Below are 15,465 nucleotides of genomic sequence, written 5' to 3'. Positions count from 1 at the left end.
TTATAATATATATATTTACTTATATATATTATTATATATGTGTATATAATATATATATTATATATATTATATATATTTACTTATATATATTATTATATATGTGTATATAATATATATTATTATATATATAATACAAATATTATTCAGCCATATAAATAAGTGAAATCTTGCCATTTGCAACAACATGGATGGATCTTGAGGGCATTATGCTAAGTGAAATAAGTCAGACAGAGAAAGACAAATATTGTATGATATCACTTATATGTGGACTCTTAAAAACAAAACAAAACAAGCTCAAAGATACAGAGAACAGACTGGTGGTTGCCAGAGGCAGAGGGTGGGGGTATGTGTGTGAAATGCTTGAAGGGAATTAAAAGGTACAAACTTGAGTTACAAAATAAATAAGTTGGGGGGGGGGAATAATTCATGAAAGCCATTTAATAGGAAAATAAAATAAGTGTAATTTGTTAATCTTGGTTGTATTCTTCAGGCCTCCTGTGAGACAATATTTGTACAACCAACCACAAGAGAACTTTCACATCCCTGTAATCTTTGTGACCTTAAATAAGCTTTTGGAGCTTTTTAAGCCTTATCTATAAGACAGGGATCATCACACCTCCCTTACTGGGTTGTGAAAATCAGTGTGTTTGGCAAGTGGTAAGAACACAATAAATGAATACCCACAGCAATAATAATTACTTACAATATACATAGGTCAACATACTTGTATTAAAAAATATATATTTCTAAATCGTTTTACCCCACAGCATTCCTCTAAAAAACCAGTATTAACTGCCAATGCTGCATAAGATATCCTGGGGAATTCAAAGAAATTCTCTCTTGCCCTTCATCAGTTTGTCAGGCTTAAATATCATAAGGACATAAATGATTACAAATCAAGGCATTCTTGGCCAAATGCCCCAGCAGCAGTGTGGGGAGTAAGGGGAACTCCAAGCGGAGTTTACTGAATACTGAATGGAGACTGCTTTCAGAAGGGAGAGCGCCCTTGACTACCAGGTAGGAAACTACGTGGGATCCTTTCTTTCTCTTTTTCTTTCCTCCCTCCCTCCCTCCCTCCCTCCCTCCCTCCCTCCCTCCCTCCCTCCCTCCCTCCCTCCCTCCCTCTCTCTCTCTCTCTCTCTCTCTCTCTCTCTTTCTTTCTTTCTTTCTTTCTTTCTTTCTTTCTTTCTGATGTTTGTTTATTTTTTTAGGGGGGAAGGGGCAGAAAGAGTGGGAGACACAGAATCAAAAGCAGGCTCCAGGCTCTGAGCTGTTAGCACAGAGCCTGACACAGGGCTCAAACTCACGAATCAAGTTATCATAACCTGAGCCGAGGTCGGATGCTCAACTGACTGAGCCACCCAGGCACCCCCCAGGATCATTTCTTAAACAGCCATTTCCATAAAATTTTCCATCAAATGCATGGACCACAGAGCTGTTCTGAGTGGTGTGGCACAAACAGCAAAGTGAAAGAGGTATCACATCACAGCATTTCTACAATATACTTTCTCATTAATTTATTTGTGTTTTAGTAAAGAACTTCATTAATAAAAGCACCATTCTATTCTGCAATTCTCTAGTTGAGAATTGCTTTATATTTCAGAAGTCTTCCCTTTTAAAACAGACAGATAATAAATAGGGACACCTGGGTGGCTCAGTTGTTAACTGTCTGACTCGATTTTGGCTCAGATCATGATCTCACACTTCATGAGATTGAACCTGGAGTCGGGCTCTGTTCTGGTAGCCCAGAGCCTGTTTGGGATTCTCTCTCCCCCTTTCTCTCTGTGCCGTACCCTGCCCCCCCCCCCACTCTTTCATGTGCTTGTGTGCTCTCTCTCTCTCAAAATAAATAAATAAACATTTTTAAAAAATTGAATAACCAGCCTGTAGGTAACTGGAACCCTTGTTAACTGGAAATCCCCCTCTTTTGGGAAAAAAGTAACAAGTGCAGTAAAACACATGAATTTCATTAATTTTTTAAAAAGTCATTTTGGCACGTGGCTCTGACTCAGTGCAGCATCTACCCAATTTTCTATACATTTGGCACTGTAAAATTAGGATGCATGTTCAGAATGATGACTCTCAGGCTTTATGGGCACCCCAACATCAAAGAAAGACTCTTTTCACTTACTATACTGCATGTATTAAGGTAAGATATCGGTTTGCAATATATATATATATATATATATATATATATATATATATATATATTTAATTTCAATTTATGCTCCAGCTAAAGGGGCTTTCTGGTTAATCCTTACCCAAAATGAAAATTTAATTTAGCAGAACACCTCCCTCCTGAGGCATCCTGATTAATTGGGAGTTTATTGTATCTAACAGAAATGTTTCATATGTGATATTCACCTAAAGGCAGATTTCAAAATGGAAATTTGAGTAAAATCCTCTTAGCTTTTCTAAAGTTATGGAGCTCTCTTAAAAGTTTTCCCATGTAGGGGCGCCTGGGTGGCTCAGTCGGTTGAGCGTCCGACTTCCGCTCAGGTCACGATCTCGCGGTCCGTGAGTTCGAGCCCCGCGTCAGGCTCTGGGCTGATGGCCCAGAGCCTGGAGCCTGCTTCCGATTCTGTGTCTCCCTCTCTCTCTGCCCCTCCCCCATTCAGGCTTTGTCTCTCTCTGTCTCAAAAATAAATAAATGTTAAAAAAAAAATTAAAAAAAAAAGTTTTCCCATGTAAAATTAATTCTTCCCTGCTGCTAATAATCACAAACAACTTAAAGTTTGATCATTTTTACATTTTGGAGCAAGCACTCTTCAAGTTTGTAAGTTATAATGTATATGTCTATTACCACAGTAACCATTCCCGGACAAAATGCATAGGAAAGATTGGATAGTGTTTCAGCACACTTACTTGTCTTTCATTTTCTTTTTACCCTGAATTGTACCTAGCTTTATACTATTACTGCACCTGTTTTTCTTTTATTTAAATAATTAGGTAATGCATTGCTGCTTCCTGAAGGCCAGATCATAGTTTCAAGCTGGAAGTAGGAGAATTGCATTGAGAAGACATAGAAAATGGCTTTTTTCTTTTCTTCTCTTTCTTCTTCTTCTTTTTTTTTTTTCTAATTTGTGATTTTTTTTTTTTTTTTTTTTTGAAAAAACTTCATCCCACCGGTCACTGAGAGATGGATTTGATGGGTTTCTAGCCTGTCCCCTCTTGACTCTGAGGAGGTAACGGGAAGGTACTTAGGAATTTGGGTAAGAAATTATCACGTCATCTTCAGACTCGTCTTTCTGTCCCGTCCCCCTATGCTAGTGTAGATATGAAATACTGAAATCTGCAAGTTCTTGTTTTGAAATTCTTTCTGGTGAATTCATAAAGGCCGCTTTTCAGGTCTCAACACTAACGCTCACAGTCCTCTGTTCCCTTTGGCCAACTCACAGAGGTGTGGAATTTCCATCCATGACTACAGATCTATGTAGTGTCTGCTCATACTGGGTCCAGAGGACCAAGGTGCTGGAGCTGCAGAGGAAAATCAGACTTGGGCCGATTCACGCTGGGATGGATGCCACAGTTAAGGAGCAGTACGGATCATTACCCTAGTGGAGTATTCAGGATCCAGAGCACTAATAGCTCCTCTCCCAGCCAAAAGTCACTGGAGGGCAGGAACCATGACTCACTCATTTCTGCACCTCCCATAGAACAAACTCAGTGTGGTAAGTCGGGAGTAACGTGTGTTAAATTTAAGTAAATGCACAAAACCAGAAATGTTTATCCCTCACAAACCAGTTTACCCTGCTTTCCTATTACTGATATTGGCATCATCTTTGCCGACATCCACATCCAAACCCTCAGGTTATATTTGATGCCCATTCTCCTCTGCCACCCCCCCCCACATCCAATCACTTGTCAATTCCTCATGAGCCTTTGCTCTGAATTTCTCCTACACCACTTTCCATCCATTTACTCCACCCTAGTTTGAGTTATGACCTCTCTGAGTAATGCAAACTTGTCACCCCTCTTCCCACCTCTAGGTGTTCCTTAGTATGTGCACCAAATTAAGTTACCCTGCCGCCAAGCTCGTATGATGCCCGCACTTAACTACCATATCTCCTTGGTCTTATCTCCTCTGGACCCTTGGTTGGCATCCTCTGCTGGGGGCATTGCCTGTTCCCATGGAATTTGCCCACATTTGCCCTGTGCTCGAGGTTCTAAGTTCCCTCCACTAGGAATTTCCTCCCAGTCTCCAACGTTCAAAATCCTATAGTTTGTTTGTATCATTCAGGGTTTTGGGTTGCAAGACAGGGAGGTACCTCTGGCTACCTTAAACAGAACAGGGATTTATGGGAAGAATATCAAGTAGCTTGCGGGGGCAGCTGGAGTTGGTGGAAGAAGGAGGGAGGACCAAACAGGTTAACACCTCTGTAAGGAAGTTCTGGGACCCTTCCAGTAAAAACAAACTGAATCTCATTTTTCTCCTCTCTGCCACCCTTCCCAGGTTTGAAGTCCTGAGTTTGAAGGTTCTACTGGTCAATCCCAGACCATTCATTCTTGCAGGGCTTCTGGCAGTGGAGAGATGGAGAAGCCCACTCTGGTCCCACCAAACTCAGACAGGAGTCTCCCTAAAACTAGGAAGGGGGCTGGATGGAGGGGAGCCAAGGTTTCTCAAGGTCCATTCCCAATGCCACAACCTTTCGTAAAATCTAAAGACTCTTCTGACTCCCGGAACATATTTCACTTGGTGCCTTTCATGATAGTATATGATATGAGATGATATGATGATATACTAATATTATATTATATTATATAATATTATATTATATTATAGTTGTTTATGTCCTGGTCTTATCCTTCCTCTGAGCTTAAAAACTCAACTTATCCTTATTTCTCCTGAATTCTCTCTCATAATGCCTTGCAAATAGAAATATACCAGATATGTTTAACCAAATTGAACATTATGATAGAAGGTCCTAGCAAAGCTGAGATGGGTGTTTACCATGTGCCAAACACACAGTTGAGACACCATCACATGATCTCACTTAATTCTTATGACTTAAGAGTAGTTAGAGCAGTGTTACTACCATTTGAGATCCAGAGAGGTTAAATGATCTCAAGTCATGGGCTTGTAGGGGGGCTGCGGGCCTCTGAAGTCTGACCCAAGACCTTCAATCTTGCCTTGGGTTTCCCATGAGTCCAGTGAGGGGGCCAGAGGGCAGCTGGAATGCAACTCTCAGGGAAGGGAAAGGGACAAGGAATTCCTTCCTGTGTCTGCGCTGTCAAGGCAGAAATTAGTGTGACTTAGTGGGGCACACAGAGCAGGGAGCAGAGTGATTGAAGCAAACAGCTTATGTTGGGACAGAGTCAACAATGAAATTGTTGTGGTAGGACTAAGTTGGAGAGGCCTTCTAAAGATAAGTTGTAGGGTTTCACCTTGGAGTGATTTGGTGGCAGGGGGGAGGTTTATATAGTTTATACTTTCAATACTTCGTTGTTGAAGATATTTCAATAGGAAAACAAACAGGGCATACTAATGGAGTAAACATACATTTTCAGACAAAACATCAGGTTGAAAGAATAGTCTTCTCCATGTTGGGTCTTACGGTGGGTTGAATGGTAGCCCCCAAAGATATGTTCATATGGAAATTATGAATGTGATCTTATTTTAAAAGGCTCTTTGTAGCTGCTGTAAGCACAAGCACCTTAAGATGAGACCATCCTGGATTAGGGTGGGCTTTAAGTCCAATGGCAAGTTTTTTTATATACAAAATTTAAAAAAGATTTCTTTATTTTTGAGAGAGAGAGAGAGAGAGAGAGAGAGCGAGCACGCAAGTGAGTGGGGAAGGGGCAAAGAGAAAGAATCCCAAGCAGGTTCCACGCTGTCAGCACAGAGCCCGACATGGGGCTCGATCTCACGAAGTGAGAGATCATGACCTGAGCTGAAATCAAGAGTTGGATGCTTAATCAACTGAGCCATCCACATGTCCCCAGTGGCAAGTGTTTTTATAAGAGAGAAGGAGCCAGAGGACACAGGGGATCTGGCCATGTGAAGACAGAGGCAGAGATTGGAGCGATGTTTCCACAAGTCAGGAGATACCTGGGGCCACCAGAAGCTGGAAGAGGCAGGGAAGAATTCGCCCTTTGCTTTCTCAGGAAGCATGTTGACATCTTGATTTCAGACTCTGGCACCCCAGAACTCTGAGAGAATGAACTCCCTGTTTTAAGCCACACAGTTTAAGGTAATTTATTAAGAGGATCCCTAGAAATGAATATGCCTTTTAAGGCTCAGTTCCTCTGCCTTCTTGGAAGCAAACGCTCAAGTCTTCTGCTGTCAGAGAACTTTTGAGGAACTGTGGTGGGCCATGGGAGCCATGGTTAGTTCTTGAGCAGGGGCTGGGCAAGATAGAAGCAGTTTTTAGGAGGGTTACATTGACGCTGATAGCCACCATAAATTTGGGGGATGGAGGGAAACGAGTAATGGGGGGCTAGTTGGAAGGCAATGGGCGTACTGGAAAGAACAGGAATTTTGGAGTCAGGATCTAGTGCTGACCCCAGTTCCTTCACTTACTGCTTCCGTTTTTTTTTTTTTTTTTTAATGTTTATTTATTTTTGAGGGGGGAGGGTGGGCAGAGAGAGAGAGAGGGAGACAGGGGATCTGAAGCGGGCTCTGTGCTGAAAGCAGAGAGCCCAATGCGGGGCTAGAACCCACGAACCGTGAGATCATGACCTGAGCTGAAGTCGGATGCTTAGCCGACTGAGCCACCCAGGCACCCCTTCTGCTTTGGTTTTTTTCATGTGCATAATGAGGATAATGTATCATGTGTGAGTTACAGACGGTATATGAATTAAAAAGTTACCTGAGGTGTTATTAGTAATAATGTAACAATTTGGATGGTGCCAGGGGAAAGGGAGAAGATACAAAGAGCTGTTTCAAGATCACCAGAACTCAAAATCATGACGATTTAGACTGAGAGGGATCCCGAGGTCATCTAGTCCCCTCTCCTCACTGTCCTTGGGGAGAGCTTGGAGAGAAGGAAGGAAGAAATGGAATTGCAGTGAGGTTTCTTCTTCAGGAGCTGAGATGCCTGCTGGACTCTTGGCCAAGCCTGAGACTGTGGGAGGAGGAGCTACTTTCGGAAGGAGATAAATTTCATTCTGAACCTGGTGATATTGAAGAGACAATAAGCCACCCAGAGAGACTGCAGACAGGCTACAGATCTGGGAGTTTATCACAGAACATCCAGCCTGGAAGCATACAAAACAAAGATCAACTCTCTTTAAAAAACAAACAAAAACGGGGAGGGGGGTGCCTGGGTGGCTCAGTTGGTGAAGCGTCTAACTCTTGGTTTTGGCTCAGGTCATGATCTCTCAGTTTTGTGAGTTCGAGCCCCACATCAGACTCTGGGCTGGCATCTTGGAGCCTGCTTGGGATTCTCTCTCTCTCTCTCTCTCTCTCTCTCTCTCTCTCTCCCTCTCTCTGCCCCTCCCCCACTAGCTCTCCCTCTCTCTCTCAAAATAAAGAAATAAACTTAAAAAAAAAGGCACACATTAGAATAAAAGCAAAGCGCCAAAGTCTGCTTTGGGAATGTTACTGTTAGAGGCTGGAAGGACAGCATGCTCTATAAGGACAGACGTGGGAAGGTCAGAAAGGTAGTCATGTTAGATAAATGAAAACATGACTGAATTTCAGGTGATAACAGAAATGCCATGTGCTTCTGAAAACTGCACAGGCTAAGGATTAAGACAGGGACACTGCGTTCTAGATAGAATAGCCTTGGGGACTTCACCTTTGTAAAGGAAGGAAGGAGGAAGAGGAGTTCAAGAACCATGATTCAGCGACAGTTTACAAAGCAGACAAGTTAAAAACTGGGTCACTGTTATGACACGTATTTTAGGTAAACTAATTTAAAATTGGGCCAGACCATTTATCATAATTCTGCTTTCTTTATTAGTAAGACAAAAGGATGAACTGAGGTAGTTTTTTTCCCAAGGTCAAAAAGAAGGAGGCTATCCAGATCCCTGCTCTGTACATCATAGCTACTTGCAGCTAGTGACCTACGGAGGGCTCCCTATGGCCAGGACGTGTGCCAGGGACAGGCAGACATAGGAGCTAAGTAAATGTGATCTCTCCATTTGATAGATTTTAGATCGGTTAAGAAACACCTGTGCAAGGGTCCACACTTGAAGAAGCAGAGAGTCAAACACCATACTGTGACCTCAAAGTTATACTGGCTCTAGCTACCCTACTTGGTTGGGGAACAAAGCAGGGGATGAATGATTCAGATGATACAGCCTCGTCACCTTGGGTAAATTATTATTGCTTTAATAATAATGAGAAGCCAGCAGCCTAAGAAAGAATCTCATTAACATGGATCCAGGCTATTCCGCCAGGAAATCAGAATCATTTGAATAGTAGGATTTCCTTTTGGGAAGCCATCTGGGAAGGCGATTGGAGAACAGACATCTGGATGCATATGCCCTGCTAAAGGAAAACTTGTCTTTCCCCTTCTCCTGGGTTTTGATCTTCCAAATTTGTTTCCAGGAAAGCCCCTACGTGTGGCCAGGTGACCGGACCAGTCCCACTACTAAGGACAGCTCCTTCTGGCGCCCACCTTGGGGCCGCTCCTTACAGGATTTTGCCTGGTGGGTGTGCTTGAGCCGGACCTCAGGCACCACAGGCTGCAGGGCTGAGTTTCCTCTCCTCCTCTTAAGAAGTGCTTCCGACGGGAATGATGGAGTACTAAAGTGTCTGTTTGGGAAAGTAAATAGATACAAGGCAAATAAATAAAAATGCCCAGAAGCAATTACAGAAAGGAAGTGACATTTTTATGTAAGTCACTTTTCTGATGGACAACAGGCCTCCTTTGCCGAGAGTGCCGTGGGAATGCTTCCGGGAGGGGGACGGTCGCCAAACAACTAGAGCGTCGTGATAAGAAAATCAAACAAAAAGAGGATGGAAAGGCCACCCGGCAGTCACTCGAGGCTGGAAGTTGCTGCCTTTATTTCCTCTCGAGTCCGCTCGCCACCCCCCCACCCCCCCGCTACCGCACTCCCCGAGCGGGCAGTTTGGGGAGCGGGTACCTCTGCTCCGCGTCCGCGCCCCGGTCCCGCGCCCCCCCACCCCCCCTCCGGTGCCCGCCGCGCCGGAGCGCCGGGAGTCCGGGCCGTGCCCGAGCCCGGCCGCGCCGCGAGCCCCGGCTCTGCCTGCGCGCCCCCAGGTGGGTGTCTGGCCCCCGCCCCGCGCGCGGGCCTGGGCCGGCCCCTGGGCGGTGTCGCGGCGCGGCCGGGGAGGAGCGGCGGGAGGAGGTGGAGGAGGAAGCGCGCGGAGGAGGCGGGCGCAGCGCGCCGGGGGAGGGTCGCCGCCGCCTCCGCCGCCGCCGCCGCCGCCGCGGGGATCGTCAGGCCGGAGCCGCGCGGCCGAGCGGGCGGCAGGCGGCGGGGAGGGCTCGGCGGCGGGAGGCTCGCGGCGGCCGGGCCGGCGGGGTCCGCCCGGGCCGGCAGCGTCCGCCGAGCGGCGGGAGGAGGGAGCGGCGCAGACAAAGAGCGGCGCCTGGGCGGGGGCTGTGCGGCCGCCGCCCCGGGACCCGCGCCGCTGCCCTCCGGCCTCGGCGGGCGGCCCACGGCGAGGTAAGCGCTGGCGGCGGGCTCCGGGCGGGAGCCGCGAACTTGGGCCGTGCGGCGGAGTTGGCGCGCGCCCGGGGAGGGGTCGGGGAGGGGGGCCGGTGCCCTCGGCGCCCCGCCGGTGCCCTCGGCCCCGCCGCGGCCTGGCCCCCCGCGGCCGCAACTGCCCGGCACCTCCCGGCTCCTCACCTTCCCGCCCGCCTTCCAGGCACCCCCCACCTTCTCCGGGCCGGCGCTGGGGGCGGGGGTGCCGGCGAGGGCGCGGGAGGGCGCGGGGGCCTGGGCGGCGCGTTCCCGGGACCGGAGACCACCCCGGGCGCGTGGGGTCGCCTGGCCTGCGAGCGGGTGGCGGGCGCGGAGCCAGGAGCAGGCGTGGGACCGTGCGGTGGCCGGGGTCGCCGGGGCGTGAGTCCCCGGGAAGAATAGCCCGTTTCGCGCGGCCCCAGCGCAGGGACGCGGGAGGCCGAGCTCGGCCCGGAGAACTTAACTGTGTTTATTGCAACTATTTACGATCCCGCACAAAGCTGCTGTCACATCGCATAAAGGAGGTCCTCGACTGGGCGAGGGGCGCTTTGTGACGGGTTCCAGGCTCTGCGTCCTGTCCCAGATTTACATGACTCTGTTACAGCCACCTGAAAGAAAGTTTCTCACATCGCTCTGCCCTCTCGGTTTATTCAGGGCGATTTAACCACCAAGTGGTTCTGGAAGAATTTGGTGTGCGATTTTTAAGGCATTGAAGGCAACTCCCTTGTGAGTGCAGTTAGCGTGGCATCGTGCGGAGGTATCTAATTTGCAAAACGCTTTAATTTGGAGACAATAACGATCGCCTTGGAAGGTCTGCGCGGGATGCTGGGGGTTATTGGCCGAGGAACATCAGGCACCTGACTTTAGCATTGTTAACAGCTTCAGGGACAAAGCAGGAACGCGTGTAGAGTGGGCCTGTATCACTTCAGACAATTCCGGTTGGCAGTTTCCCCTTTATTTGGTTTTGTTTATTTTGCCAACAGGTTTAAGGCTGAATCTGCCAAGTTTGTGTCTGCATAAGGGAATGAGCAGGCCCCAGTGGTGGGCCCCAGGAGCTTAAAAATCTCGCCGGCCCCTCCTTCTGTTGACCCAAACAGAAACTGAACCAGCGAGGCCAGGGGGTATGGCTCGCCCTGGACCTGCAGGCAGGAGAGGCCCGTCCGGGCCCATCCCCAGCGTCTCCCGGCTTCTGGGAAGGGATTTGGGTAGGAATGAAAATAATTCGGGTGTGTTTCATACCACTGCGTTTGATATTGTTAGCAGCAGTGCTTTTCAAGTCTTGAAATGACCGAACATGAAATTAAGCAGGGCTACTTTAACTTATCAAAACAGATCTAAACTTTGCTTCTGAATACTCTCTTAATTCTCTTACCGGGCGTTCCTCGATAGATGGGTAAATTAATAACAGGATTCAAGCGTGTGCGGTTTTTGTATAAAGAGAACGGCAGTCTGTGGACGCTCGGAGAAGAAATGGGCTTAAGTGGGAGAGGGAGCTGTTGATGTAGGTTTTTAAGTGTTGGGAGCAGGGATTTCCTGAAAAACGGGTGTTAATGGTGCTTGTGCAGCAGTGACCCACAAGGGAAAATCCTACCTTAATGAATTCTCCCCTTGAGGTTGATTAGATATGCACTTTTGATTGGAGAAAAAGGCCGGATGTTTGTGGTCATCTGGCTGCAGCTCCTTGAGGCTGAAATTGAGAACTTTAAGCAAGTGGGGAGCTTGTGGGAGGTGCCTGACTCTGGCTTCCTCTCCTGGAGGCCTCACCTGGGCTCCCAGCATCTCCGCTGTTAACCTAAACAGACGCCACCACTGATCATTGAGTTTAGTATGAAATTGAGTGTCAGATCACCACCCTTACAACTGAGCACTCCATCACCCACCTCTGCCCACTTGTGGAGAAGGTGGCCCTTTTTAAACATTTGTTTATTTATTTATACTTATTTTTAAAGATATTATTTGTAAGTAATCTCTACACCCAACGTGGGGCTTGAACTCAGACCACGAGATCGAGTCTCATGCTCCACTGGGGAGCCAGCGAGGCGCCCCGAAACTGGCCCTTTTTTAAATGGGCGGGGCTTATGTAAGGTGCATTTCTAATAGTTGGGCTCAGTTTCCAGGCTTTGAGTTTTGCTTTATTCCGTGCTGTATGCTTAAATTCTCTTCATCTCTGAAATCAGTGACCCTGCCCTGTCATTTGCATTGGGGGATTATTGAGGTTTTCCAACCAACAGCAGATCTTATGTACACAGTATTTGAGAAAGGCACTATCATCCATATTAAATACACCGGAAATCTTCCTTGCATGAGCACAAACTAGATAACCTTTTAAAATACCCTAAAGACTCCCTGATTGCCTGGAATAACCTGTAGTCCTTTACTTGATCACTTGCATTAGCTTAATTTGCCCTGGCTAAATGAGGCTGTGTTGCTCTCTGGGACACACAGGCTTCTAACTGCCCAGACTGACTTACAGTGTGCGCTGGGGAGAGAGCGCTCGTGGACATGATTCTCCATCATTAAAAATGAGGCTGGCTAGCTGAGGAGCTGAAAACTGCTTGCTGCAACTGCACGGGAGGGCAGTGGACAATGCTTGGGGAAACTTGTAAGCTAAACTCTTTTCACAAATGAACTGGAAACTCCCCACGACTCACCCCAGAGGCTTAGGGAATTAGTCTTCCCATCCAGAGGGAGAGCAAATGGCGCTTCCAAATTGTTTCTCTTTCCTCAGATGTGTGATGGAAACCCTTCATGGCATGTTTTTACAGGGCCTAAGCTACAAATGCTATCATGTATGTTGTTAGATGCCTGAGTTCAGGCAACTTCGAAAGGGGTCAAGATGGCCTTTTAACCGGTTGTCAAAAGTATGCAGCTTAAGTAAAAATAGTTTCTTATGTCTTTAGGCCGCTTTCGTAACACAGTCGTAAAAATTAGAGTGTTCTTTCTTTTCCTTTATTTTACTTTGAACAGATCCCAAAGTACGTATATTTCTGAAGGTGTAATCAGCTTTAGCAAGTTATACCCCTCAACGCGCGCGCGCGCGCACACACACACACCCACATGTCACCATCTGCCCTGTGGTTTCTTGTGTTCATATCTTATACATGTGGATGCCCAACAAATATTAAACACATGAATATTGAATGCTGAGCCTGTTGGGCAGTTAGGGCTCTTGTTTCCACTGAAACGTGAGTAATAAAAGATCTCCAGAATCTTTGTACCTCTGCTCAGAACCTCTGACCTCGTGGGTGGCTTTGTCTCCAGGATGTCTGGACAGTTGGGTGAATTTGGTCTGGTGGCCTCTCCATTTGGTAAATTCTTGGTCAAATGCATCATTTATAGTCCTGAAGCTAAACTTAAAAAAAAAAAAAAACAACAAAAACAAAAAAAAAAAACGAACAAAAAACAAACCCAGTTGCACACCCACCTGGTGGTTTGGCTGCATATATTACTTTTCAGTAGATTGTCCGTGTCAACTTGAATTGGAAACTCTGGGCAAAGCGTTTGTCCTCCTGGCCTGGTACGTTAATTAGTCAGTTCCACCTTACTTTTTTCTCCTGCTTGTATTTTTATTGGTTTTAAAAGGAGAAGCTTCAAGGGCATTTGGAGTTTAAATATTACAGTTTCCTCTTGAGATAGTTTTGCTGGTCAGTGCTTAAATGAAGCCCCAAAGTGCGATAGTCAGGTAAGAATAATAGATACTAACTCGTATGTTAATGTATAGTTTACGGATTGCTTTCCACAAAGGCCATCCTATTTAATATTTGGCATATCATGGTAAAATGGACTCTGGCCCTTATTTCTCTGTGAGGAGACTAGAGCTCAGGGGCAACCCCAGGGATGATGGAGCTTGAACTTGAGTATAAGTCCTGCCCTCCAGAGCCCTTGGCCCTGCTAAGCAGGCAGTAGATAAGGAACGCCAAAAGAGTGCTGGATAGATGTTTTTCTGAGGCTGTTGATCTAATAGCATGTACCACTAATGAAGTGAAGCATCGTAGACCTTGCGTGGATGCCTTTGCCATGTTGCACATGTGAGCAGATAGTGGTGGGAGCAGATTCTCTAATGTGAGCTGACTCTGAAGACGAGCCGTTTCAGGGGAGGCAGGCAGGAGCGGTTATAGTGAGTTGTTGTCCTTGCTTCATTGCTGGGAGCCAGCATTACCTTGGAAAGGCTCTGCAAGTTGAAATGTGCTTATTCACTCTTAGTTTGTATCTCGGTCTGCTCCGGATGCCGTAACAGAAGCACACAGACTGGGTGTAAAACTGAAATTTATTTCTCACAGTTCTGGAGGCTGGAAAGTCCAAGATCAAAGTGCTGGTAGTTTCAGTTCTTGGTGAGTCTCTCTTCCTGGCTTGCAGAAGGCCACCTTCTCATTGTGTCCTTGTGTGCTCTCTCCTTTCTGCTTGCAGAGAGTCTGGTGGCTTTTCCTCTTCTTATAAGGTCATCAGTCCTGTGGGATTAGGGCCCCACCCTAAGAATCATAATTACCTCCTCAAAGGCTGTCTCCAAACAGCCACTTTGGGGGTTGGATGGAGCTTCAACATATGAATATTGGGGATACAGTTCATAACAGTAACGCTGTGTTCAAAAACAAGGCTGATTGTTTTAGAAAGTCCTATTGCTTCCCTCATCCAGATCTGGAATCTGCTGATTGGAGAACACCTGCCAGGGATGGTTATAGAGCAGACCTAAGGAGGGGATGGCAGTTCATTATTGGTCATGCAACCTCCAAATAGGGAAGGAGCCTGGGCACTGGGCTTTTAGATGCTGGTCAGGTTTTAGGTAGAATGATTAAGGAGAGAAATCAGTGCTGACTTAATCCATTTATGGATGCTTCACCTCAGTACATGTAGGTTTTTTTTGGTATCAGGAACAAGATAAAATATCAGCTATAGGGAAAGCATTGGGTTTGTATGGTAATGAAAGCCCATCCTGGCCCAAGCTGTAGAGAGCCAAGTGGGAGGGCCACGCTGTCCCCTCTGGGCCTGCTGTTGCTGTGAATTTGTGGGAGCGGGGGAGGGGCAGTGGGAGAGGGAGAAAAAGAATCCCAAGCAGGCTCCCCGTGGGCTGGGAGCCTCACACGTGGGGCTCGAGACCGTGACCTGAGCCCATATGGAGTCAGATGCTTAACCAACCGGGCCACCAAGGTGCCCCATGAAATTAATTATTTTTTAGTGTTTACTTATTTTTGAGAGACAGAGACAGAGAGAGACAGAGAGCTAGGGCGGGGGAGGGGCAGAGAGAATGGGAGACACAGAATCCTAAGCAGGCTCCAGGCTTTGAGCTGTCAGCACAGAGCCCAGCAGCTCAAACCCATGAACCACGAGATCATGACCTGAGCCGAAGCCAGACGCTTAAACCGACTAAGCCACCCAGGTGCCCCCCATGAAATTAATTTTTATATTTTTTATCTTACCCAATAGGTCAAAAATATTTTTATTTCTATGTGTAATCAATATAAAACCTTATTAATGAGATAGTTTACCTTGTTTTGCTTGTGTGCAGTCTTTGAAATCTGGCATGTATTCTGTATTTCTGGCACACCACATTCCTTCTTTCCATTTGGAGTGGCCAAGAGCCTCTTGAGGTTAGTAGTGGCTGCCATATTGCAGAGGACAGGTCTGTACTCATTTTAGGATTTCAGCTTCATCTCTTCTGTGTGTCTCAAAGTTGAGATAGCTAAGGAGACAGCATGGGAACAATTCAGAATAATAGTAATGGCAATTATTATTATTCCTTAGCGGGCAAGGTCTCACCCTTGTAGATCTAGGGAATAATGTACTATTTCCTGCGCTTAATAAAGTCAGATTTGGTTACATGTAATCAAAATACTTTGTCCAGTTTACAGATATTTTTAAAATGTGTTTTGA

The 15,465-nt window shown here is 46.5% G+C and overlaps 1 protein-coding gene across 3 annotated transcripts in view; it reads left to right on the top strand.

Moving 5' to 3' along the window:
• The first annotated feature begins 9,508 nt into the window (after positions 1-9,508).
• The window catches only part of NCK2 (NCK adaptor protein 2), a 152,577-nt gene continuing 146,620 nt past the window's right edge, over positions 9,509-15,465 (top strand). For 2 of the 3 annotated variants that reach the window (XM_042981066.1, XM_042981067.1), the window contains exon 1: positions 9,509-9,579. The gene's annotated coding sequence lies outside the window, so the exon portion shown is untranslated. The remainder of the gene's footprint in view (positions 9,580-15,465) is intronic. The other variant, XM_042981065.1, reaches the window with a different exon arrangement.

Source organism: Panthera tigris, chromosome A3, assembly GCF_018350195.1.
Source record: "Panthera tigris isolate Pti1 chromosome A3, P.tigris_Pti1_mat1.1, whole genome shotgun sequence".
NCBI lineage: Eukaryota > Metazoa > Chordata > Mammalia > Carnivora > Felidae > Panthera > Panthera tigris.
The sequence above is the reverse complement of the archived record's forward strand: the minus strand, read 5'-3'. Positions and strand labels throughout refer to the sequence as shown.